Source organism: Callionymus lyra, chromosome 12 (genome assembly GCF_982586985.1).
Source record: "Callionymus lyra chromosome 12, fCalLyr1.hap1.1, whole genome shotgun sequence".
Classification (NCBI taxonomy): Eukaryota; Metazoa; Chordata; class Actinopteri; order Syngnathiformes; family Callionymidae; genus Callionymus; species Callionymus lyra.
The window spans coordinates 15,504,096-15,529,415 of NC_141829.1; the positions used below are offsets into that span (position 1 = coordinate 15,504,096).

Sequence of the window (25,320 nt, forward strand, 5' to 3'; positions counted from 1 at the left end):
GTTGTTTGTTTCACCTGGTGCTTTACAACCTCAGAACCTTACAGTTACTTGTGAAAGGGTAGAGCGGCATTGACCACTTGTAAGTTTTAACAGATGCAAAGTTGGCTTACACCAACATGTTTTCAGCTGCAAAGAAGTAAAAAAAACAAAAACCATAAAATGTTATGCAGCATTACGCAGAAAGGAGCAGTATCAATAATGAGGAGTTTTAATCTTTGAAATGTTATGGTTGGTTTTTACGTTTTGTTCATTCATCTGAATAATGAAACCATTATTATAAAACCTTTCTTCCTATATCATTTTATTTCATTGGGCCCTTAATTTGTTTTATATTCCAAACCACTTTTACCAGACCTTTTTATGTGAATTGAACAAGCCACTTCTACTTCAATCCCTCTGTTGGTTCCGGTGAACACAAACAATAACAAAGTTTGATTGAAACTCATTTCCTGATGCCTCCAAGTCTGAAGTAATTTCTAAAATAGTCCTGAGCTGGAAATAAAAATTCTTATTCTTTTACAAAGTCTAATAAAGCACATTTAAAACTCTATTCAAACAGAATTCCTTGAACGCAACAGATTCAATGAGCAAAGATTGCCGAAAAAGAGGAAGACCACAATCTCATACCAAACACATATTTTGGAAACTTGTGGTCAGGGTTTGGTATCCAATGAAAACAGTACTGATACTGAAAAAGCCTAAATGCCTTTTTCCCCCCCAAAAAAAAAAACATTAAATCAGATTCATTTTAACAATTAGAAAAATGACATTTTAAAAAGTAAAAAAGGGTTTAATTCCCCCCCCCACTCTGGTCTAGTTGTACTTTAAGTAGTTTTGTTTCAGAAAAAAAGAACATTCTAGACAACAAAACAATCTGATGTTTACTGCATTTACTTCACCTTTTCTTCAGAAAAATCTACCCAGTTTCATTGATACTAAAAGACAAATAGTGCTTTAATATTCTAGTTTTATAACATTAATTTTGATTCCCAGGCCTACTTGTCGTTTGCCCATCCATTTATATTCCAATATGCATAATCCATGTGGTCTCCCAGTGTGAGTTATATACCAGGGGCCTATAGAGGATCAACTATTCCTATACTTAATTTAAAGCCCGAGGTTTTTTTTTTCTTGTTTTCCACAGATCCATTCCCACTTAAAGGCTCAGAAGTGTAATAGTGGTTGGCAAGCTTCAGAGCCTTTCGGAACAAACAGGCTTTTGTGGCCCTCACATCTGGAGGGATAGTTCTGGAAGTCCCTGCTCACACACAGCTGAGTGTGGATGGAGACAGCATGTGTCGGGAGTTAATAAGATTCTAACATTATTCATGGATGACGTGGTCAAACCAGGAAATGCCAACTGATCAGTAACTGGATTTTTTTTTTTTTTTTTAAAGGAAAAATGTTTAGAAATAGAAAATTTGTACTTTACAAGTAATTTAACAGAATATACTATTGTGTGAGATTAAATCAATTATTTTCGTTTTAGTTGGGATTAATTAGCTCCACGTGCGTTCAAAACCTCAAACTACATCCACAATTAGCCGTGAGCAAATATGCTACATATTAAGGTAAAAAACGCGGAATCCCTGCTTTAATCCGCAATTCAAAACAATGGAGCAACGACAATGAAAACCCCGAATTATTAAACCAACGTAGTACTTTAACAACTACCATTTATCAATGTAAACTTAAAAGTCTAATTCTGAAGGAGGAAAAAAAAAACAATGTACCGTAAAGACACAACGGCTGCGCACACATGGTTGCCCAGACTGATCAGCGCCCCGCGCAAACATTTTAACTTAAAAAAAGCTTTTAAATGTAACTTTAAGAGACAGAGTTATGCTGGTTTAAAGGTTTAAAAAATGGGTTAAACCCTGACGCAACGGCGGTGTTAGCTTTCAGACAGAGAAGGAGAAAAAAGAGAGAGAAAAAAAGATGCTGTTGAAGTAGTTACCTCGCGCTGAAGCTTCTCTCCTCAAAGTTTATCTTTGGCTGCGAACTCAACTGTGTTTGTAAGAAAAAAAAAAGAAGCCTCTCCCGCTTTTATACCGAGCCACCCAGGTTTGCCTCCCGTGACTGGCTCCTGGCGTGTTGTGTCGCGGGGTGAGCAGGACAAAGAACACCCCCCCTTTTTTCTCAGTCTCCCCTCCCTCTGCCGCCCACCCCCGTCTACGCAGAAGGGAGGGAATCCGGCAGCATTCCTGATGCAATCTCGTCTTGGTTTTCCTGAAAGTTCTGGGTTGAAACTGACACGAAGATGGATAGGAATCAAAGATTGAGAAACGTTTGCAGTAACAGAAAATCATATCTGATTTAAACATACCGTAATTGTATACATAACTAAAAGTCGTGTGCCCACCAAAAGTGTTTTAGTATTTGTTTATTTTTTAAATGCATTCCCTTGGCAAAAACCATTATATTCAAGTTAAGTATTAGTTATTATTTTTTACAATAATTTAAATAGTATACTTGGTGTTTTTGTCTTATAAAATGCACATGAACTGCAGAATGTTCTTTGTATTTCTTTAATGCAATCCCTGAGTAAAAACAAGTATATTTAAGTGTAGTATTAGTTTACTTGTTTTTTAAACAATTTAAATAGTATACTTGGAATTTTTTTCTTATAAAATGCACAAAACTGCATTAAGTTCTTTGTTTTTTTTACAATGCAATGCTTGAGCAAAAATGATTATATTTGAGTGTACTATTCATTTACTTATTTAATACAACAATTGCAATAGTATAATTAAAGTTTGTGTCTTATAAAATGCAGATGAACCGCATTAAGTTCTTTTTTTATATATATATAATGCTTAAGCAAAAAGGATTATATTTAAGTGTACTATGAGTTTACTTATTTTATACACTACTTTTGTTATTTGGGCAACTTTGTGATTGCGGTAATCCAATAGGAAAACAAAGGATTATGGGAGTTTGTGATGTGTTGCAGAAGAAACAACTGCCTTGCCTTCAATGCTTAGTGAATCCTTTCTGACAAACAAATGTTACGTGCCTCCAAACCCTAGAATCCACAAGTGATTTACAGTTTCGGAGGTCATAAGGTATGATAGGGAAGTTGCTGGTTCTCACCCTGTGTGACTCGGTTAAATGTATTGCAATTTATTGTGAGTTTACTGAGGTTAATAAAAATTACTACTAGAAAAGTTCCGAGAAGAGTGTACATTTGTAAATTTAACTATAGACTATGAGTGCAAACCCAGTACACTGGTAGTTTAATGATGACCATATTAAAAATTATACTTCTGTAAACTTATAATATTCCAATTTAGTCTGAATAAGTATCAAATGAGTATACTTTTAGTACACTGCAAATATAACCTACCTTCATATATTCACTGAGAAAAGTATGAATATAATAGAGAAAGAGTCAAATGTTTCTATATACTCATCAAGTGCTGTGTGCATGATGTTATTTTTAAGTATCTACAATAAATACAAACATTTTCATCGTAGTTAACAACAACTTACATTTTCTTCTGAACAACAAATAATAAAATCCCACTTAAAAAAACTTAAAGTGATAGTTCTCCCAAAATGCACTCGTTTTCTACTCACCCTCATGTGGATTAAGGGTTGGGATTATTTTCAGGGTTAAATGTTCCTTTTTAGAGTTATAACCAAAAATGTTTGTTCATTTTAATGTAGCGACTGGAGCTCAGTTGTCTTCTTCTTCATCTTCGTCCAAAAAGACACTTAAAAACATCCAAGTACCTCAGTACTGCTCGTCTGTATTGTCTATTTTGGGACTCCCCATGAAAAACCTGACAAAGTTTATATTTAATATTTGTTTGTAGCATAAGTTTAAAGAATAACAAGCAATAAAGACAGAAAGTACTCCGGGTAAACATCGCGAGCGCTGCCAGTGTAGACAGTAGCCTGACATCGCTCTGTACTCTGTGATATCACCCAGTGTACTTTCTGTCTGTATCGCTCGCGTATCATTCGCTTCCTTTAAATGGACATACATTTTTGTCCATCACAGTTCAGGAATGGATTACTTGAATCCCAACCTTTAGTAAGACATGAGGGTGTGTAGAAAATGAGTGAAGTTTGAATTTTGTGTGAAGTTTCACTTTGATTCATCAATATTCCCTTCATTGGCTGAAACAGTATCACTACATGTAAATGTTTTTACACCTTTTGCTGGTTTCAAAAAACGAACTATACTAAGGTGCACTCAAAATCTTTCCATATCTGAGGTCATATATATTAAATACAAAGAAATAGATTTCAACAACACATGCCTGTCTGGACACAGTTGTTTGTTGTTCAATTCTAAAGTTTTAACGATGCGGGTAGAATATTAAACAAACTGTGTTATTGTGCTTCCTGAAGTCTCAACAGATGATTGATTCCCATTTTCTACCCCAGCTGGTTGACGTGTCGTCACTTCCGGTGACAGGCAGCCTCAGCTTTTGTCAACCCCCGCCACCCCTGAAATGTTGCGCCTCACAAATGTTCGGAAGTTGTTGCCTAAAGAGCCCTTTTCCTTCCCTGACACACTTTCTTTGGCAGCGACAACACGTGCATCTCAACAGCTCCCCCACCCCCACCGCCTCCTTCTACTCATGCCTTAACAGTGACATCAATTGATCATTCCACATGGATCCAATATGCATTACGGGGAAGTTTCGGTGCACAGCGGTTTGAGGGAGGCAGAGATAAAAATCAGCAGCTAGCAGGAGAGAGCATCAACTTAATTGTTTTTCACAATGAAACCCTCACTTGATGGATCTCGATGAGACTTTCTAGAACGATTACGCTGCGCTTTCCTTGATAGATGCGTGAAACCGAGGCTTGGCCCGGTAACCTGGATATAATACATCAGAAACCCGATCGATTTCCACTAGTTGGCGCATGCTAGATCGCTAACCACCATCTTCAAAACCAGAAGAAAATGATTAATGTTTTCTGAATACAAAGCAGCGTTTTAAAGACAGTCCAAGTGTGGTTGAACCCACATGAGTCTGCAGATATTGTTTAATAAACGAGGGGGTCAGCAGAGGAATGTAATTCCCTTCCCCCCTTCTTGGGGCACAGCAAAGCTCTATTGTGAACCACAAGCATGCTTTTATTCATACAAGATCATGCAGGGTGCCTCATCGGCAACAAAAAATAGGACGAGGATCTTAAACTATCCTGCCCTCAGGCCGCTTCAGACCATAATCTGAGTCCGGCTCACTGGCTGTCAATACTTCAAATTGAAAGAACTATGTCCTGGAAGCAATTTGTTAAAAGGACAAACAAGTACGACCCAAAAAGAAAATTTGTTTAACATGTCCTAGATTCTTTCACCAGTGATTGGTTGTCGACGTTATCATGAATTCACGTACAAGTTCTTGGACCACAGGCCACTTCCCCTTGAGACAAATAACAGACTTCAGTCTGAACTCAGGTAAAGTTTCCTTGAAGCCTGAACGCTGTTCCAGGTGTGAACAACAATTTCTCAAGTTGGATGATTTTTGTTTGGTATTCGGCTTTTCTTTGAAGTGAATAAACCTTCACAATGTAAACACACTTTATTTCAAGATAATGTTTCATGAAGTTTTGGTCCCACACAAGTTTAGACTGTCCTTCATGCACCAGAATCCTTTTTTTTGAGTCAGTTAAACCCACATTTTTGTTAAACCAGACTCAAGATTGGATAGATTTAAATATGTCGCGTCTTCGTCTGTATGAACCAAACCACCATCATATCATAGCACTTCCTTTACGTAATGTCCGATTGATATTTACAACGTTGACATATTGTCATCTGTAACAGTAACTCAACCATGTCGTTGGTCTGCCATGTTCGTATTGTTGTTGTTCTTCTTTGGATGTATATCCCCTTTTTTTTAGGGATCTTTGGAAGATGCAAAATAATCCTGAAACAACTTCAAATCAGAGTGTTTGTAAAAGGCCTAAGAGTATGACCTGAACTAACATTAAAGTACTAATATAAAATATCGATGTAATGATTTGAACAACATGAAATGATTGAAGAAAAAATACATGTAAATGTTTTGGAAGGCGACACCAATGCAGTGAAGTATTAAAGTCTATTTTTATTATGAGGTTAACATTAAGAAACTATTCTGCTAAATGTTCATCGAGGACAATGGTGAATCACATTTTCCTGAGGGGCCAAATTAAATGACAACTGTTGTAAGGGAGCGTCAATACTCCCCCCCAATAAATATAGCAAAGATAAACTGCATTAATAAGTGAAATAAAATATATTGCATTGTATATTATATGGAGGTCACCAACAGGTTGAACAACGTATAGTAAAATTGCACAATAATCATCCAAAGAATATGTTAAAATACTTTTTAACTCTGACCTTTATGTGTATGGGCCGCATTTATACAGTAAAAGGGCCGCATGTGTCCCCCGAGCCAGGTCTGGTCTCGAAGAATTTTAGGTTTTTCTATGTTATACCAAGTAATATAACCTATTTTGCTTTTGCATTCCGTCTGTTCTCTTGACCGTTCCTGCAAACACGAATGATGTTGTAACAATTTAGAAGGGGTGAAAAGGGCTTTGTTCAAGAGTTCCTCTGTATGCTCTACCTCTGACCCACTCTGATTCATCGCATATGATTTTTTTCTTTCCTGTCTAAGAAAAAAGCAAATGGAGTCCGCTTGTGCAAGTTCCACATGGAAACTGGTAATGGTTTCTTTGAGGCTGCTGTGGTCAGCATTTTCGCACAAACTCTAGTTTCTAAAAAAAAAGAAGAAAAAGCCTTGAAGCTGGAAAGTTACAGCTCATCTCGTACTGCGTCACTTGAGAGCAACGGTGTGTTACGTTCATGATTTTAAAAAACTGGGATTTCCTTCAGCAAATTCACAGCAAAACACCAAGCATTCTTTTGTGCTGTCAGCAGAAATGCAGTTGCTGGTTTTAATCCCTTTAACCTGCATTCTTGGGGCTGTCTCCTTGCCAACACACCCAGGGAAAGCACAAGAGCGTGACTTCTTCAGAATGAATAGCATTACGAGTAGCTCAATCCGACGAACCTCCAAGATGACTCAGGGAATCTAACCGCTATCTTCCTGCTGCCCTGTTCCTCTGATCCGTCATCTTGTCTTCCATCGGTTCCTCAATTCTTCTCTCTAGATGAGACATCCACGCGAGCGTAAACAAACATCCTTTCATTAGCGGGCAAACATTTGGGAGTCGTTTTTGTTGATTATTTATTGGTCAGAGGGTAATTTTGTTTGGCAGCGAGCTTCGCCCTCACTCTCACATTCCCATTCACAGTAGAAAAGGGAAGTTGAATTTCCAGCCAGCGAGACTAATTCTTTCCTTCTGTGAACTCTTCAAAGGCATCCAAAATAGCTGCAAATAATTTTGGGACGTAGATTACAGCTCTTGAAAAATAATATGTTCACACAGGATCCATGTTGTGTAGAAACAACGGTTTGGAGCACACAAGAGCATCTGTGTTCCCTCTTATCACATGGTGGAGTTTGTGTGTTTGCCTCCTGATGTCAACAGGAAGTCCACGCTATATGTCAGCTGAACACGGTCTGAGATATCTACAAAACTAAGCCATGAGGACAGATCGTGAAAGATTATTGTGTGTTTCGAGAGTGAATCCGCACACTTTAAGGTGTTGCATACTTCTCATTATTAATCGCTTACTAAACTGCAATATGTGTGTCCGTTGGTAAAAGGATCGGAAAGAGCTGTCTTCATTATAAGGTGTTGATATCTTATAAATGAAATGTGTAAGTGACGGCAGAAATCAACCGCAGATATCTTTATAAAAAAAAAAGGCTAGCAAGGAAAAAGTAAGAAAATGTGTTAGTTTACTATTAACTACTACTTGTTCGGGTTTGTAACTTCTTTTAAAAATAACTTAGGAGACATCTCAAGTTCTATAGCCAGTGTCTCCTATGGTGTACCGTCTGGGTCAGTTTTAGGTCCGATTTTATTTTCTGTTTATATGCTTTCTCTTTGAGAGATTATAACCGTTATATTGTATCTTATAATTTTTATGCAGGCGACACACAGATATAAAGTATTTCCCCTCGCGGGACAATAAAGGGATTCTGATACTTTCCGCTCAGATATTCTGGCTGCATTTTTAGCTTGTGTGGACACCTAACCTGTCTGGCTCAGACCTTTCTCCTTTCTAGCCCAATAAATCCAATTCAGAAAAACACTGTCGTCCATCCTCCAAATCCCACTCTGTTTAACTTATAATGTAACACTTGAATAACCACTTAACAGAAAAACTTTCAGATATTATCGAACCCACAATCAGAAACCTCTGTATTCACTCGAATTATCCTAATCATTTGACCACCACATGAAACGCAAAAAAAATTCTTACTTTCGTCAACTTAACATTACTTCTTAAATCAAACCCATGCTCTATAAACCTGATAAACAGAATTCATTCATATAAATATTTTTTACATTATTGTAATCATGTTTTACTCTAATCTGCTATTTTATTACCTAAAATATTTTATTAACTAAACAGAATTTATCTTGAGTTTTAACATTTAAATGTACTGTAATTTTAAAATGTAAGATGTTTGTTTGTTGTTTTTTTTTTTAATGTAAAAACACCCTTTCCGATAAATGTACGAAAGGTACTATGAATAAAATTCTAAATAATGTTACTGTACGTGTGATTGGTTGACCACATGAATTCATTCCAATGATCTAATGCTAAAATGTCTTTAACAAGAAGTATGATTTTCTCGGAAGGCTCCATCTTCCTTAAAAATCCTCGTGTTCGTTGAACACCGCGCCCTCAAATTTCTTTCCTTCAACGTCAGTTCTCCTTTACTGTAACTCTCAGTCAAATTATTGAATTTTTTTCATATGTAGCTTATCTTATCTTAAACACTGACATCTTTGTAGGTCACAATTTCAACATGAACATTAATCTAACTCTGATTTGAGCCAATACATCTGCCCACGTAGAACAACTCAGATCCGTTGATCTCTCAGATCTGACCCTTCATTTGGACTCATGTGATGTAGCGGCTAAAACCAAAAAAAAAGTTTCTTCTTTACCTAAAGCTATAAAATATATTGTAGAGTTTCGAATGAAATTAACGAGGCCACAATCCAGAGGGAATTTACCGTGCATCACCTGTGGGCACGAGTCCAGTGAAAACAACAACCCGAGGTAAACCAGAGCCAAGAGGGGGCCGTGTAATTACTCCGGTCTGTTTGCCGTGATGCTTTTTCTGTTTTGTTGGAGGCTCGTTAATTTCACACGGTTTTCCAAAGTATTTCTCATTTTAAAGCTCAACTTTATAAGCGCTTATTGAAAAGCTTGAGTGTTCGGAACTAACTTGGTGAGTCAGCGACTTTTTATGTGTTGCTTGGGAGAGAGTCCAGTTAACAGGCCTGCTCTTGCTGATTTACAGCTTCTCACTTCCCTTTCCTGCCTATTACCCCACTTTTTTGGTCAGTTTGCTGGGGGTTGGTCGGAGTGACCGGGAACCTCGGGGATGGGTGGCTGCATTTTCAAGGTCAAGCTGTTACCATTAGGGTGGTGGGGGTTCATTTTAAGCTGCTCACCCATAAAGTCCAGTTATCCTCAAATTAATCTCTGAATTACCTTCAGAAGTTTGTTACCTGCGACAGTAGCGGGAGTCGGGATCGGGTGTTATCAGTGGCATGGAGGTCAAGTTACCCTCCACCCCCCCCAATCTCCCGTGTATTCATCACCAGCACCCCACTGTAGCATGGTCGGGTTACAGATGGAAACGCTCGCACGTGGGATATACAAAAGAAGTCCCAGCTCCATGAGGGGAGGAGGGGTACACGGTTGCCATGGAAACAGACGGCCCTACCCCCGTAGCAGATGGTGGCGGCGAGGGTATCGGGGGCTGCGTAACCCTGATGGCGGGACCCAGTGATTTTCAGACACTAAACAAGATTTGGTGTAGCAGGTGAGTAACATCTCAGGAAGGATTAGCCATCAACTATGTTGATATATTACTGTACAACTTTTCGCTTGTAAATCCGATGCAAAATAAAGTGCGCAGTCTGGTAAACGAATGTGTAATAATCAAATAATAACTCTCAGGTACAGATATGTGTTAATAAACAAGGTTCCAGACTCTCTGTGATGTATGGCAGTGATTGTTAAGTAAACTACTGATGTTTATGGCCTTAAAGACATCTTTCATATCCCAACACACATTCTTGTCTAAACTGAGATACTAGCCACTGGTCCAATATCCAAAGAATTGATCGTACTTGTCTTTTTTTTCCCATATCATTGAACCTGGATAGTTGTTATGTATACTATGGCGCCAGATTGAGAAAATATACCTTTTTATCAGTTTTAGACAGTTTCAAGTGTCTTATTCAAATAGCCCTGCCTATAAAGGTGGAAAGAAAAACCTTTCCCCAAACTCAAATAAGGCATTTGCGTCATAAAACAAGACCAGTGTGCTCGGACAAGAGACTTGTTTGTCATCGCTGAACTACTTTCAACCAACAAGTGGAGGCGTAAACCTTTGAGGAACTCTCCTTCTACTACTGAGAACTACTGAGAACTACTAATACTACTACTGACTATTTCTACTGAATAATAATAATAATAAAAATAATAGTAGTAATATTACTACTGAGAACGGTACTGGTATCGGACTGAAAGAAACAAATATTTATTCTGATTTGTGTTGTATTGATTTTCACTGTCTGAAAGGTGTTTTGTTTTTGACAGTCCATGAAAATAATGTAAACAATATACTGTTGCAAAAACCGTAGCTCTGACTCCTTAGTAACCCCTGGTACGACAAAAAATAGGTTGAATCATGCTGACATGTAAAAATGATTCATTTGACCTTCAGTGATCTTAAGTTTTTGCTCACTCCCACCGAAAAGGAAGTTCCTTAAAATCATCATGACTTGCACAACAAGTAGATCATAACCATAGTTTTAAAAAAAACAAACGGAATCTATGCATAAACAAACATGGCTATACATGGTCTTTATCGTGGCGAATCCCTGCTTATGAACACAAATTCTATCCTGGATGATTGAAATCTCTTACCATCATATGATAAAAGCAACAAACAGTTGAGTCCTGAAGTACTTTAGGTTGGTTTGTTTAAGCTCTGCCCAAGTACAGATCAAGTTCGTCCAATCCCCCTGATGCTTACGAGACAAATGAGGAATTCCTCTGCACATTTCAGTACCAAGGACCAAACAAATTAAAATAAACGTCCCAAAAAGTGAACTATACTGGACCATGTGAGTCACCAGCTAGGTCTGTGCTGATGGACACTTTTTGATGGTTTATACTACACACATGTAGGTTTCCTATCTGCATGCTTGTGAACACATCACCAATCATGTGCTGTGTAACACGCCAGCTGTCCACATCTGGCCTGGAGGTTTCGCAACACTGTTTGTTACCTTCCAAGATCTACACAAGGATCCCATTCTATAGTGGGATTTGTGCATTAACGGTACAATTGTAATGGCTCAATTATAAGTAATATAAACTTTAATTATTTTTAATATGAACTTTAACTGTAAGTATTGTTTTATGCTGACAATGTCAATCTTAGGGTTTGTTTCAGAGTTAGGGTTAGGGTAGAGTAAAAGGATGTTGATAGACTGATGATTAAGAAATATTTCCAATAACTATTACAAACTATTATTTTTTAAGTAAGTATTTTCTGTCTTTCATTTCTCAGTTTGAGGATTTTCATTGTCCCTCAAAATCTGTTGAAATCTGAATTAAAAGAAGAAAGAACTCAAATGATTTTCTGTCAGATTTCTTCATGAACATTGGAAATATTAGACAATAAATAAGGTAAGGTAAGGTAAGGTAAAACTTTATTACCCCCTTTATCATCATATCTCCCAATGCTTGATTTTTGTTTTTCTATCATTAGGGTCCACTAACCCAAACCAGGTAATCCTACTCTACGTGTACAGAATATCTTCAGTATAACCAGAGAGTCGCAAAAAATAGAGAAACTAACGAGGGAGCAACAGTTCAAACAGGACACCAGGAGCAGAAACTGTCAGAAAAAAATGTAGTCGTTCATTATTTCTTCAGATTCATGATGTCACATTATTCTTATACTCTGACCTTGGTTGAAGCAAAAACCTGTTTGTGATCATATGTGTTGTGTGTCAGGTGCTGCTAAAATAAAACAATACATTAATTTACAGTTGATGTGAAAATATTTACTGCTTTGGTCATTTTTGTGTTGAAATTAAACTTCCTGCTACGTCCTCCACAACTAAAATGACAATGAAATCCTGCGAGATAAAGCAAAGCTGTGTCACCTTGACAATGAACAAGATCAAGCAAAAGTTAGTGTCGCAGTCTCACAGCTGCACAAGATAATGTTTGCGGCTCCATCTGTGACATTGCCTGATGAGTTTTTCTGGTTTATTTAAAACTTTATTCCCAACTTCTTATCCACCCCCTCAAGATGCAGCGAGCGGAGTCATCCACTTTCCCACTTCAAACCTTCACGACACTCATAAAAGTTCAATGTCAAGCAAACGTCAAAGTAAAAGTAATAGTCTTTGATTCAGAGCGTTGAACACCGCAGACACTCTGTCATTAAAAGATACAGCCGTGTCCGCTGCAGAGACCTCGGGATGCGTTTAAAAGAAAAAAAACCTGGCAGTCGGTTTGCAACGTCTTCAAAAAAAGTTCGATGGAAAGGAGTTATGGGCGTAAAAACTGCAAGGATCACCATTGACTCAGCCGGGAAAGTGCCTCTCCTGTGTGATGGAAAAAATGAAACAATATATCACAGCAACCCGTCTGGACCGTGGAGGAAAAAGTGATTTGTGAGCTCGGAGTCATGAGAGCCTTACGGAAGGCTGCGGCGTGTCGGGATACAGGAATTATTTGAGAGCGTTGTTTATGCGCTGGAATTCCTCAATGTGACCGTGAAAGTGACGTTTGACTTTTATTTTGAAAGAACCCTGTTTATACTTGATCCTGGCCCGCACATGTGTTTACTCCATCAGGCTCATTTTTAGGTGGTGATGTCATCACATGGTTCTGTCTTTCACTCCAGGAAAAGCAGATTTTAGGTAAGAAGGTCAACTTTGTACGTGGTTCAGATGCTCGCCGAATGACGCAAGACTCTGCATGCTTGCAACACTTTGAGTCAACAAAAGACGCCGTTTGATATAATCCACTGTATCGTTTCACAGGACTGCGCCCTCCACCCCCGACTTATCTGTGACCCCACCATCAATGTCCCTTTTATGCTAACGTCAGTTCAGTTTTGGGTGTGAAGAGGCAAGGCTCACTGTATGCAAGCACTTTCACCTCGTTCACATAGAAAGGTCACAGCACCATGCTACAATGGGGAGTTGAACTTTCTCTCATTCAAATTGCAAATTCAAGCATTCAGACATGTTAAGATAAGAGAGAATGACAAATGCCTCATTTTAACATAACATGGCAAGTCATTGAAACTATTTACCTGCTGTGAGATAAAGTTGTTTCCCATTAGAACCGTCACATTCATGAGCTGGACTCAAAACAGTCATGATGGCAATGAGCAAGGCATTACTGCTAGGATAGAAATGATATATAGTCATTAAAGGGGCTCCAAACCTTTAAAGTATATACTTTATTGAATATTGTTTTGACCGTTAAGCGCTTTGTGACCCTGGTCTGGAAAAGCGCTATACAAAGAAAAATTACTTACTTAAACTAGAAATGCACATAGACAGCACATACCTCAGACAAGGAGCCTATTTCAGTTAATTCACACAACATGCAATAAGTCTCTGACCAGAGACCACAGAGCTCACTCCCGTTAGATTTGTTAGAAATAGAACCTGTTTTTTTTATAGCAACCATACAACTATGTCGAATATACAATTAAATATATTTTTTACAATGAACATTTTTAACTTTAAAGACACCTTTTCTTTCTTAGCTAGTTCGGAACAGAGATAAACGTGTGAGCTGCAGCCGTTAAAAGCCACACAAGTGAATGATCCAGATGGATCTGAAGAATGCAACCATCTCATCATCTGGTAGAAAGATCTTTCAACGGTACTGTTTAAAGAACATCTGAAAATAGTATCACAGACTAAAGTTAATAACAAAATGTACCTCAGAATAATTTACAGTTCACTGTAAAGTTTCTTAAACTAAAGTCTATCTCTTAATTTAAAACTACAATTTGTACTGGGAAAGGTTTGCTTTAGTAGGTAGTCAATCCCAAAGAAAAAGGGAAGGAAAAAAAAAATCCAATACTTAAACAGTTTTTCCCAATAGTAATAAGCCACATTAAGACAAAAAGACACAATAGGAAATAAGAATTTTTAAAGTATAATTGTATCATTACGATATAGAAATACATTTTAGACATTAGTATAAATTATTAGTTTATAAAAATATTCGAGATTAATATCCATAATAAAAATTGTGGATGAAATTAGTAAAAATGCTATTAAAGCATTTCATCTGCAAACAGGTTTTATAACTTATATGTACATTTGATATGGTTGAAAAAGTTAAAAACGAAACATATATCACAAGGGAAAAGAAAAAAGACAATATATTAGAACAAAAACAACACATTTACGAGCTTTTGATTTGATTGTATATTGTGTCATAGTTTTAATGCTTTATTAAACAATTGTAGACTTTGAACTATGAACTATGGACAGAACGTTAAATTACAGTACAAAACTTAATTTTGTTAAGAATTATAAGAAATAACAGAACATTTGATCGTAAAACATTACACACACAACAGAAGTCACATTTATATTCAACAATAAATCATCAGAATGAGGAAAACTAAATGACTAAATTAACACATTGGACCCTTAGTAAATAAACAAAAGTATTGGTATACGTATATATATAAAATAAAACTTCAAGTAAGCCATCATCTCACTCTTGCTTGTTTACGTAGCCCTGGATAATTGAAAGGAAGGATGTGACCTCAGAGCCACACTTTGAAAGGTCTGATTATTACAGACAAATAATAAATGGGGAAAACCAGCTAATATCACATGGGTATGAAGCATTTATACTGCTTCTCCAAAACTCCTAGTTTCAAATACAGCACACGTAAGTAGATCAAGTCCAGCATCTCCTCTATTTAGGAAGAGGAAATCACATGCTGCGACTGATAAGATTACATTAGCATTGTTCACAAATGTCCTCGTCATAGACTTCACTGCTTCAAACTTCATGCCAGGTGGTGCAAACAGCAAAGTATTACTGAGGATGAGTCTCTAATTGAATATTGACAAGTGCCCTGATGTCCTGCTGAGATTAATCTTCACATAAATGAACCCAAACATCAAAAGACATAAAATGATCTGCAGTTCAGATGAAACAATATCAGTTTATCTTTTTGTTGAGAAAAGATCAGCAGGGGGGCGTGGTTGGCTTAGGCATGGAGTAGGTCGCGTTTTCTTTGGCTCCCCACCCTACGTTATTTAAACTACTTAAATTAACTTTTATCCGCACTTATATTCTACGAAACAGTCGACAAAGATTGGGACTATGCCTAAAAGCAAGAAGAAGAGTCAAAAAGTCCAGGAAATTCGCTCTGGTAGCGAAGACGAGTGCCAACCTCCGGAGCTAACGGACGCTAGCTCACCTAGCTCACTGAGCCGAGGAGAAACACCTGAAAAGACTGAGGCTCCGGGCTCCTACTCGCTCTTAATGGACGCTATTAAACAAATGGAACATTCTATGAACGCAAGGTTTGATAGTTTGGAGACTTCGCTTAAAAGTGTTAAGTCGGAGGTAGCTGCTAACACTTCTCGCATTGTTAGTCTCGAAGCAGCGCAGGAGGAAAATGGAGGACGCTTGTCGGAGCTGGAGAGAACGTGTACTGCGCTGCTGAAACAGAACCGGGTGTTGAGCGCTAAACTTTGTGACTTGGAGGGTCGTTCACGGCGACAGAACATCAAGATTGTGGGGCTTCCGGAAAACATCGAGAAGGGCAACCCCACTTCATTTGTCGCCGATATGTTGGCGAAACTACTGGGAGCTGACAACTTTCCGGGCGGCGTTAAGGTGGACCGGGCTCACCGCATCGGCGCGCCATCCGGCGCATCATCCAACAAACCACGCACGATGATCGCCAAAATACACCACGACCCTGTGAAGGAGAGGATCATCCACACGGCGCGGACGAAGGGTCCACTTAACTACGAGGGAAATCGGATCAGCATCTTCCAGGACCTCGCTGCTGACGTCATTAAGGAACGGAAAGAATTTGACAACGTCAGGCAAAAGTTACGTGAAGCTAACGCCCGGAGTGGATTTCTCTTCCCTGCTCGTCTCATCTTTACTCTCGGAGGTGTCACAAAAGTTTTCAACTCGCCAAAGGATGCTGACAAGTATGTTGACGATCACATGAAAGCTGCTGCAGCTGCTGCAGACTAAACTTGGTAAAGATGAACATCTTAAAGACTTGTTTAAATTGCTGTTCCTTAAAATAATCTTCCTGTTATATATTTTTTTGCTTTGTTTGTCATAGTTAACTGACTAAATCGTTATTTGTTATTAACAAGAATATAGTGTTAATATATTCATTAGTTGTTCTGTTTAATTTCCAATGTTAAAAACTGGGTTATTGATTATTTTTTTTTTTCAAGTTAATTTTAAAGTAAAGTTGAAAAAAGAGGGTGGGGGTTGCCATGTTTATGTTGTATTTGCTCTATTCTGTTGAATAGCCTTAGGACACACAGTCCCGTTATCATGGGTTTTTCTTTTCTTCTCCTTTTTGTAGGGGTAGAGGGATACAAGGGTTGTTCACTTTTTTTTTTTTTTTTTTTTGTTTTTCTTGTTTTAGTTTTGTTTTTCAGCACTTGCTCAAATTTGTGTACATCAAGATCCAACATTTTAAACATTACATGCAATGATAGGGGGAACTAACATTGAAAATAACGTCAATATATGCTCTTGGAATGTAAGAGGTTTGAATAACCCGGTTAAAAGAGCAAAAGTGTTTTCCCATCTGAAAAGTTTGCACAGTGACGTTATATTCCTGCAGGAGACGCATATTAAACATTCAGATACTTTGAAGTTGCGGTGTGGATGGATAGCACAAACTTATCAGTCAACATTTTCTAGTAAAGCACGTGGTGTGGCAATATTGATTCGAAAAAATGTGCCCTTCAAGCACATATCCACCCAGATTGATCCGAATGGTCGCTTTATAATTGTGACTGGTATGATGTTGACGCTACATGTCACTTTTTTGAATATCTACGCGCCAAATTTTGATAACCCGAGCTTCTTCCGTGGTATTTTCAACTGTATTCCTGACCTGTCCACAACTACTTTAATTGCAGGGGGTGATTTCAACTGTGTCTTAGATACAATAATGGATAGATCTTCATTGCGTCTAACAAATCCACTTGACTCCACAACTGTTTTAAATAATTTGATGAAGTCTTTGAATCTAATTGATATTTGGAGGATCCAACATCCGACTCGGAGAGAGTATTCTTTTTTTTCTCCAGTTCACAAAACCTACACACGGATTGACTATTTTCTCATTGACGGCAAATTAACATCTGCGATCTCCTCATCAAAATATTGCAACATTTTAATTTCTGACCACAGCCCAGTCATTATAAACATTGATTTTGGAAGGAAGAGAGGCTATTATAATTGGCGACTGAATCCAAGCTTACTTAATAATGAAGAATTCTCAAATAGATGTTCTGAAGAGATCAAGGAATTTATTAAATTGAACGATAGGGGAGACGTTTCTGATTCGATATTATGGGAAACTTTTAAGGTAGTAATCCGAGGTACAGTGATATCTTATGAATCTATGCAGAAAAAGAAAAGAACTGTCAGACTAGTTGAAATTGACAAAGAGATTTCTGAAGCTGAAACACAGTATAGGGAAAATCTATCTGAAACTACACTTAAAAATATTGTTAGGTTGAGGCATGAATATAATACAATTCTTACCAACCAAGTTAACAGACTTCTTCTCAAGATAAAACATAAACACTTTGAACTCGGGGATAAACCTACATCGTTACTTGCTCGACAACTGAGAGGAATCCAAGCCAGCAGAGCCATACATCAAATTCTGTCTCCAGAAGGAGAGATTTTGACCGATCATCAAAAAATAAATGATTGTTTCAAAAATTTTTACTCAGAATTGTACACGTCTCATACTGAAACAACTGAGACCGAAATTAATGGCTTTCTCAGTTCAATTCCATTTCCGCAATTAGATGACAAAGCCCAAGAAAAACTAAATGCTGATATATCACTACAAGAGGTCTTGAATGCCATCAAAGAATTCCCAAATGGGAAGTCAAGTGGACCAGATGGATACTGCATAGAGTTTTATAAAGCATATGCTGATCAGGTGGCTCCTTTATTGCTTAGAATGTTTAGAGAGTCCATCAGGAATAAAAGACTGCCAGGTTCATTATATGATGCAAATATTTCATTGTTGTTAAAAAAAGAGAAACCAGAAACTGACCCATCATCATATAGACCTATAGCTCTTTTAAACTGTGACCTTAAAATATTGACAAAAGTTTTAGCTACTAGATTAAATGAACACATATCAATGATAATACACCCTGATCAGACTGGTTTTATTCCCCGAAGACATTCTTTTTTTAACGTGCGCAGATTGTTAAATATTGTATATAATAAATGGAGCAAAGATTCCAAGGCTGCCATTCTTGCACTTGATGCACAAAAAGCTTTTGACCAAGTAGAATGGAAATACATGCTATTAACCCTGAAAAAATTTGGCCTTGGTAATAGTTTTGTTTCCTGGGTGGAGATGCTTTATTTGTCACCAACTGCTACAATTATTACTAACTCTGACCGATCTTCTTCTTTCAACCTTCAGCGTGGGGTTCGCCAGGGATGCCCACTTAGCCCTCTACTCTTTGCTTTGTGTATAGAGCCGCTTGCGATTGCCATCAGAAACAGCCAAAATATTATTCCTATACACCTCGGTAAAGTTGACCACCACATCGCTCTGTATGCGGACGACATTATCTTATTTCTGGAGCAAAGTGAAGACTCTATCCCTGTCTTACTTAATATAATTGAAAGAGCTGGTAATTTGTCCGGATACACTGTAAACTGGCAAAAAAGTGAATTAATGCCTTTGGGAAATGGGATAGATCCGCTGTTTTTGAGTCATCTCCCCGTAAAGATAACTGATCAAATAAAATATATGGGAACCATAGTTGATAAACAACCAGATTCTTTGTATAATTTAAATTACCTTAAATTAATCCATCAACTCCAAAGAAATATTGAGTATTGGCGAACACTTCCAATGTCAATGGTCGGTAGAGTAAATGCCATTAAGATGATTACACTGCCCAGATTTTTATATATTTTTCAAAATATTCCAATATTTCTGACTAAGACCTTTTTCAAAACTTTAGATTCAATCATAATGCCTTTTATTTGGGGTTATAAAGCACATCGGATTAGTAAGAAACATATTTGTAAGTCAAAAGAATTAGGAGGTTTGGCTCTCCCTTGGTTTCAACATTACTACTGGGCAGCTAACGCTCACGCTCTCATCTATTGGAATAATGCATTCCCTGGGGAACCTAAGGACACAACACCATCTTGGGTTGCCATCGAACAGGATATTAATGGTACCTCTCTCCCAGCACTACTACACACTAAAGAAGGCAAACCGAAAATTGAGAGAAATCTTAGTTTTATAGTAAAAAACTCTGTGAAGATCTGGAAACAAATAAAAAAAGTATTTAATGTACCAGAAACTTCTAGTTTGGCCCCAATTTGTTATAATCATTTATTCACCCCCTCAAAACTCGATTCGGTTTTCATAGCCTGGATGAAAAAGGGACTTATTTCTGTTGCAGACTTATATATTGACAATGTTTTTGCATCATTTGCCCAACTACAGCAGAAATTTTCTCTTCCTACGTCACATTTCTTTCGCTATCTACAAGTAAGGAACTTTGTTAAAATTAACATCCCAAATTATGAGGTTTACTCCTCCCTTGATCAGCTTGAATCACTCGTATCAACTAAACCTGGAAGCAAGCGATTAGTTTCTCTGTTTGTGAAGTTTTTTGATACTTACATGGCTCCACCTACTGACCGTCAGAGGGTCTTGTGGGAAAATGACTTGGGAACAGAATTGACTGAAGAAATGTGGTCCAAATCTCTTAATAAAATCTACACTTGTTCAATAAATTCCAGGCACCAATTGATACAATTCAAGGTCATACACAGACTTCATTACTCCAGAGAAAAACTACACTCCTTTTATCCATCCACATCACCAATATGCGTCAAATGCAAACAATCAGTGGGAACTTTGGCTCACATGTTTTTCTCCTGTTGTAGACTAGCAAAGTTTTGGGAAGAAATATTTCATATTTATTCTGCAGTTTTGGGGAGAAACTTGGCTCCCGACTCCGGGACTGCCATTTTGGGTTGCTCACAGCAACTGGAGCGTTTAAAAGATTCTGAGACAAAGGCAATTTTGTTTGGAATGGTTTTAGCAAAAAAATTAGTTCTTCAGTGTTGGAACAAAGAAGTGCCTCCTAATTTTCATATGTGGCTCATGGAACTTACAAAGACTCTTTGTATGGAGGCAATCCGCTATGAACGGACAGGAAAAGCGGACAAGTTTCGACGGATATGGAAGCCTTTCTTGGACTATATCTCGGCACAAAGAATGGACTCCTGAAATGTTCTATTTTTCTTTTGTGTACAATGTGTAAGTGTTTGACTGGATTGCCAAATATTGTTTTGTAGGTGCTGTTTCCTTTTTTTTTTTTTTTTTTTTTTTGTTTGAGGGGGGTGGGGTGATTGGGTTTCTGTTTTGTTTGTTTGTTTTTTTTTTGTTTTTTTTTGTTGTTTGTATGTTTTGTCTCGTTCTCTGAAAAATCAAAAATAAAATAATACAAAAAAAAAAAGAAAAGATCAGCAGGTGATAATAATGTTGTTGTGGTGTGATAAGAAGTGAAGCTCGTCATCAACTTGGACTCAATAACACTTGATCAACTGTTGTTTCCAGCTCTTGCACCTTCTCAGTGCCCATGTTTACATTCTTCACGCTCTGAACCAGAACCTAACTAATATTAGTGGAATGTTACGCCCTCTGGAACTTCTCTCCCGCGTATGAAACACTGGAGCAGAAGCTCGCTATCAAGCCTCTCAAAGTTAAATCGAACATTTATTAAAACCGACATTGACGCACAGAGAGCATCAGAGGGGCAGGATGTGTGGTTGTATCGTTGATTATGTTTTCTAAACTCATTGTGGATCTGAAGGTCCTAGTTATTTAACTGGTCGAGTTCCTAAAGTTCTTCGCTAAAGAGGAAGAGCTTAAAATGTTTACTTGAGGGACCATCATACAGAATGAATAGCCAATGGGAGAAGCCTTAAAGCTGCACTACGTAACATTTTTGAAATTTGAAAAATGTATACATTTTTGTTAAATTCTATCAAAAAAAAGTTTAACCGAAATGTTACCAGGCGTACAATTATTATTGTTATATTGTCTATAAACTTTGATATAATCCCAGTAAGTGACAACCCTCTGACCGTAAAACTGAAACCTTCCAAAGTTGAACTTTAAAATAGGAAACAGGAAACTTTGCAAATAAGTAGAGTAGAGCCTCCAACTGTTCTGATATGATCTGGACGTCAGATGCTCGATACAATCTTGGAAAACATTCTTTTCGCTTAAAGATTCCACTCAATGGTGTGTGAAATGTTGTGACCCAGAATCTTTAATTAATTGTAGGTAGATGTTCAAAACAAGATGTACAGTGGATAAATGAATGCCATAAACAATTAGGGATGAATCTCGAGGTAAAAGTTTGTTCACTAATTTGATCAAAAACATCTTAAAACTGTCGTTTATGTATTCGAAAGCAGTAACAAACCAAGCATGACTGCAATTTGCTGTTCTTCAGAATCATTCTGAACATATTTCCTAGAAAATGTGTATTTTTAAACCATAAACAAATTAAAAAAAATTCCACAGTTTCATTCCAAGAAGGTAATTAAATAAAATCATAAAGTGTTGTCATAATGTGACAGATATTGCTCGAGCAGACGGTCCACACCCGTGTTACTTCATGTCTGGTCATTTACCAAGGGAGGGTCCTGACAGATGACCCGGCTGCTCAGCCAGTTCCACCAGGGTTCCACCGCCAGAACAACACGACTCAGAGATTTGTGTGTCATGTGTCAAGACCGGAACTGGGACCAACCACTACTAGCAAGGAGAGATTAAAATAAATAAATAAACAATACAAAAAATCGATGTGTGAAGAGCTAAAAGTATTCTCTAATAGGCAGTGATGGGAAAGTTCACGTTCTATATGAACTACTTCAAAGTTTAATTCACACATTTTAAAATGAACTAGTCCAACCCAGTTTCTAGTTTATTATTTAAATGTGAACTAAGTTAAAGGTTCTTGATTCTCTTTGTGAAACACGTTGAAGCATCTACAGTATTTATCAAACGTATTGCCACAACCCATTTGTGTGCACGGAACCATCAGTAGATTCTGATCCACAGACCTAAGAGCCCGAGCTGGGGTGTAAGGCTGGTTCAGATCACTGATGAAAGGAGGAGCCTGACCATGAATACATCTGAAAGTAAGAAACAGAATTTTAGAGTTTAAAGTTAAAATGGCAGCCAATGCAGAGTTTTAAAGGATCGGGGAAATGTGAGTTCTTCTACTAGAGCGGGTCAGAATTCTGGCTGCAGAGTTTTTTATTAACTGAAGGCGAGACAGATCCTTCTTGTTCAGACACGAAAATAAACTGTTACAAAAGTCTAAACGAGAAGACACAAGCACATGGATTACAAGCTCCAGATCGTGTTGTGACATCATTTTTCTAAGTTAAGAGATTTTTCTCAGTTGAATTAGACGAAGATAATAAAATTTAATTACATAAGTGACTAAAATAAACAAAGTTATGCGCTGACAATGTTTAGCAGAAATAGTTCTCAGCTTGTCTGCTTGAGAACTTGGCTCCTATTGGGGTTTAAATTATGTCATTGTGTTATTGTTACAGGCAGATCGGGTAAGCATTTCCAGGTGGTATGAAAACTATACTAGAGTACAGGCGTAAATAGTGGGTTTTCTATGTTAAAAAACACTTTAATGTGGAAAAAATTAAATGAAATCAATGTACTTTTTGACACATTTTGACATTTTTGTGAGGTCGTAAAATGGACCAGACACAAAGGATCTGGTTCCTTGGAATTACTATTAATGAATTACAAAAAATGGAAAAACGAGAGAACATTATTAATAGCATAATGACATACCAACATTAATTACATAAAGAAAACCATCAAATTAACATAGACAAAAATACTGATCCAGAATCAGAAAGTTTGTGACAATAACAAAAATCAACATAAACAACCTATGAAATGTTCAACCTTGAATTATATGATACTTCAATTCAAAATTGATTGATAAAAAAATGTAATATCTACAAAAAAAAAGTGTGCTCTTGAGCAATACAGGATAGGAGATCAGTTATGAATTGTAACACGGAGTAAACACGGTCGCCACTGTTACCTGTTTTGAATTTGTAGAAAGCCAGGTGCAAAAAGACAGCTGCCAGATAAAGAAAGAAGCTCACACAGCATATCTACAAGTCGTTATCACACAACCCTGGACGAAACCTTGAGTCCAGAAGCAACTTAGATAATCTTGGCAATGAAGTGAAATCAAAATAAAGGCAACTTTCAAAATGATGTTTTTCATGTTTGGTGTAGCGCTGCAGTCTGGTCGCAGGTTCCAATCCAAGGTTTCTCCTGGTATTCTGTTTTTTCTAGGATGTCACTTTTAATGTAAAAAGGTGGCAGAGGTGGCCCCAGTAAATCATCAGCAGCGGCCCATCATGACAACAGGTGGACCCTGCAACCGTGTAGGCATGAAGAACACAGAATCACGCAGGGTTGATATATTGAAAAGGCTTTACTTGGATCCTCGCCTAACTGGCTCCGACCGGTTCTCCGGTGATAATTCATCTGTGACTCCTCCACTGCTAAGAAGTCAGCCATGTCATGGGGCATGACTGTAAACCTTGGAAGATAAACGGCATCAGAGGAGATGTACTGTTGTACATGTGATGCCGTTGATGGAATGATACAGATATAAATCAACCGGATGAAACCAGTTAAAGTTCACAGCTGCGATAACTTATGGTTTCTCGGAAATCAGGTTATCTTGTTGACAAGGCTGTGTGAAATGAAATTGATACATTGATTGATTCATTATGTTTTTTGTTTTAAGAGAGTAAAAGATGTTAAAGATAGAGGAGATAAATGTCTCTCGTTTGTACAATTAAAAAAAAACATATGGTAGCTTATTAAATAACTTTAGGGACCAAATTATACATGTGACTGCTGTGACAAGTCTTAAAACCCAACTCTCCTGACTTGTTGTAAATGTTGAAGTCGTCCTCTTCAAAATGCTGTAGGTCATTCATCATGACGTTGCTCCGTTCGGAAGTTACTACTTAAAAAAGTTCTTCCCCGTCTGAAATCTCGCCAAACGATATTACGGTTTAAATTAAACAGTCTGACATCACTCTGGTGGAGGGGTCCTCCCCTAGAAGCCCTAAATCGGTTATGAACCTACATGTTTATCGTGAAACTAAATGAAAATGTATGTAAACATGGTGAGAGTTACTTCTGCCTTTAGGTGCTCATAATGTGTATATTAAACTGCAAACCTTATTTTTATTATTCGTTTTTAATGAACAAAACAGGAGTTTCAGGGGTGAGTTTGAAATGTACATGAGTTCTTGAATGCAACTGTTTTTGTGACCAATCAGAGCAGAGTGGGCGTGGTTGGTTGGACGAGACTTCTTCTTAACCAAAACAGCGCATTTTAAGTAACTAAGTAATTTGTATTTATTTAGCGCTTTTCCAGACCAGGGTCACAAAGAAGTGGTCTATGATTGAGCATATTTTCTAATGTAAATATCTTTATTAATTGAGAGTTTTGTACAAAAAGACTATGAGTATAATAGAGGTCCTAGAACATTTTAAGACACACTTAAATCAGCACATTAGGTGCCCTTTAAAGTGATAGTTCACCCAAAATTAAAACTTCACTAATTTTCTACTCTCGCTGATGTCGACTAAGTGTTGGGATTCTTTTCAGAGAAATCCGTTCCTTTTTAGAGTTATAGGCAGACATGTACAGGTGTTCATCTTCTTCGTCCTCTTCATCAAAGAAGACACACTATAAAACATCCAAATACCTCTATACCGCTCGTCTGTATAATGTCCATCTTGAATTGAAGCATCGAGATAAAAAAAAAAAAACGGAATATGAGTGAAA

At 37.5% G+C, this 25,320-nt stretch overlaps 1 protein-coding gene across 2 annotated transcripts in view; it reads right to left on the bottom strand.

Annotated features, from left to right (window-relative positions):
• The window catches only part of LOC148068426 (gap junction gamma-1 protein-like), a 45,439-nt gene that overhangs the window by 3,809 nt on the left and 16,310 nt on the right, over positions 1-25,320 (bottom strand). Inside the window, exon 1 of one of the 2 annotated variants that reach the window (XM_087803758.1) lies at positions 1,958-2,117. The exons of the other annotated variant lie outside the window; for it this stretch is intronic. The gene's annotated coding sequence lies outside the window, so the exon portion shown is untranslated. Of the gene's footprint in view, positions 1-1,957; positions 2,118-25,320 lie in introns of those variants that run through there. 2 annotated transcript variants of the gene reach the window in all.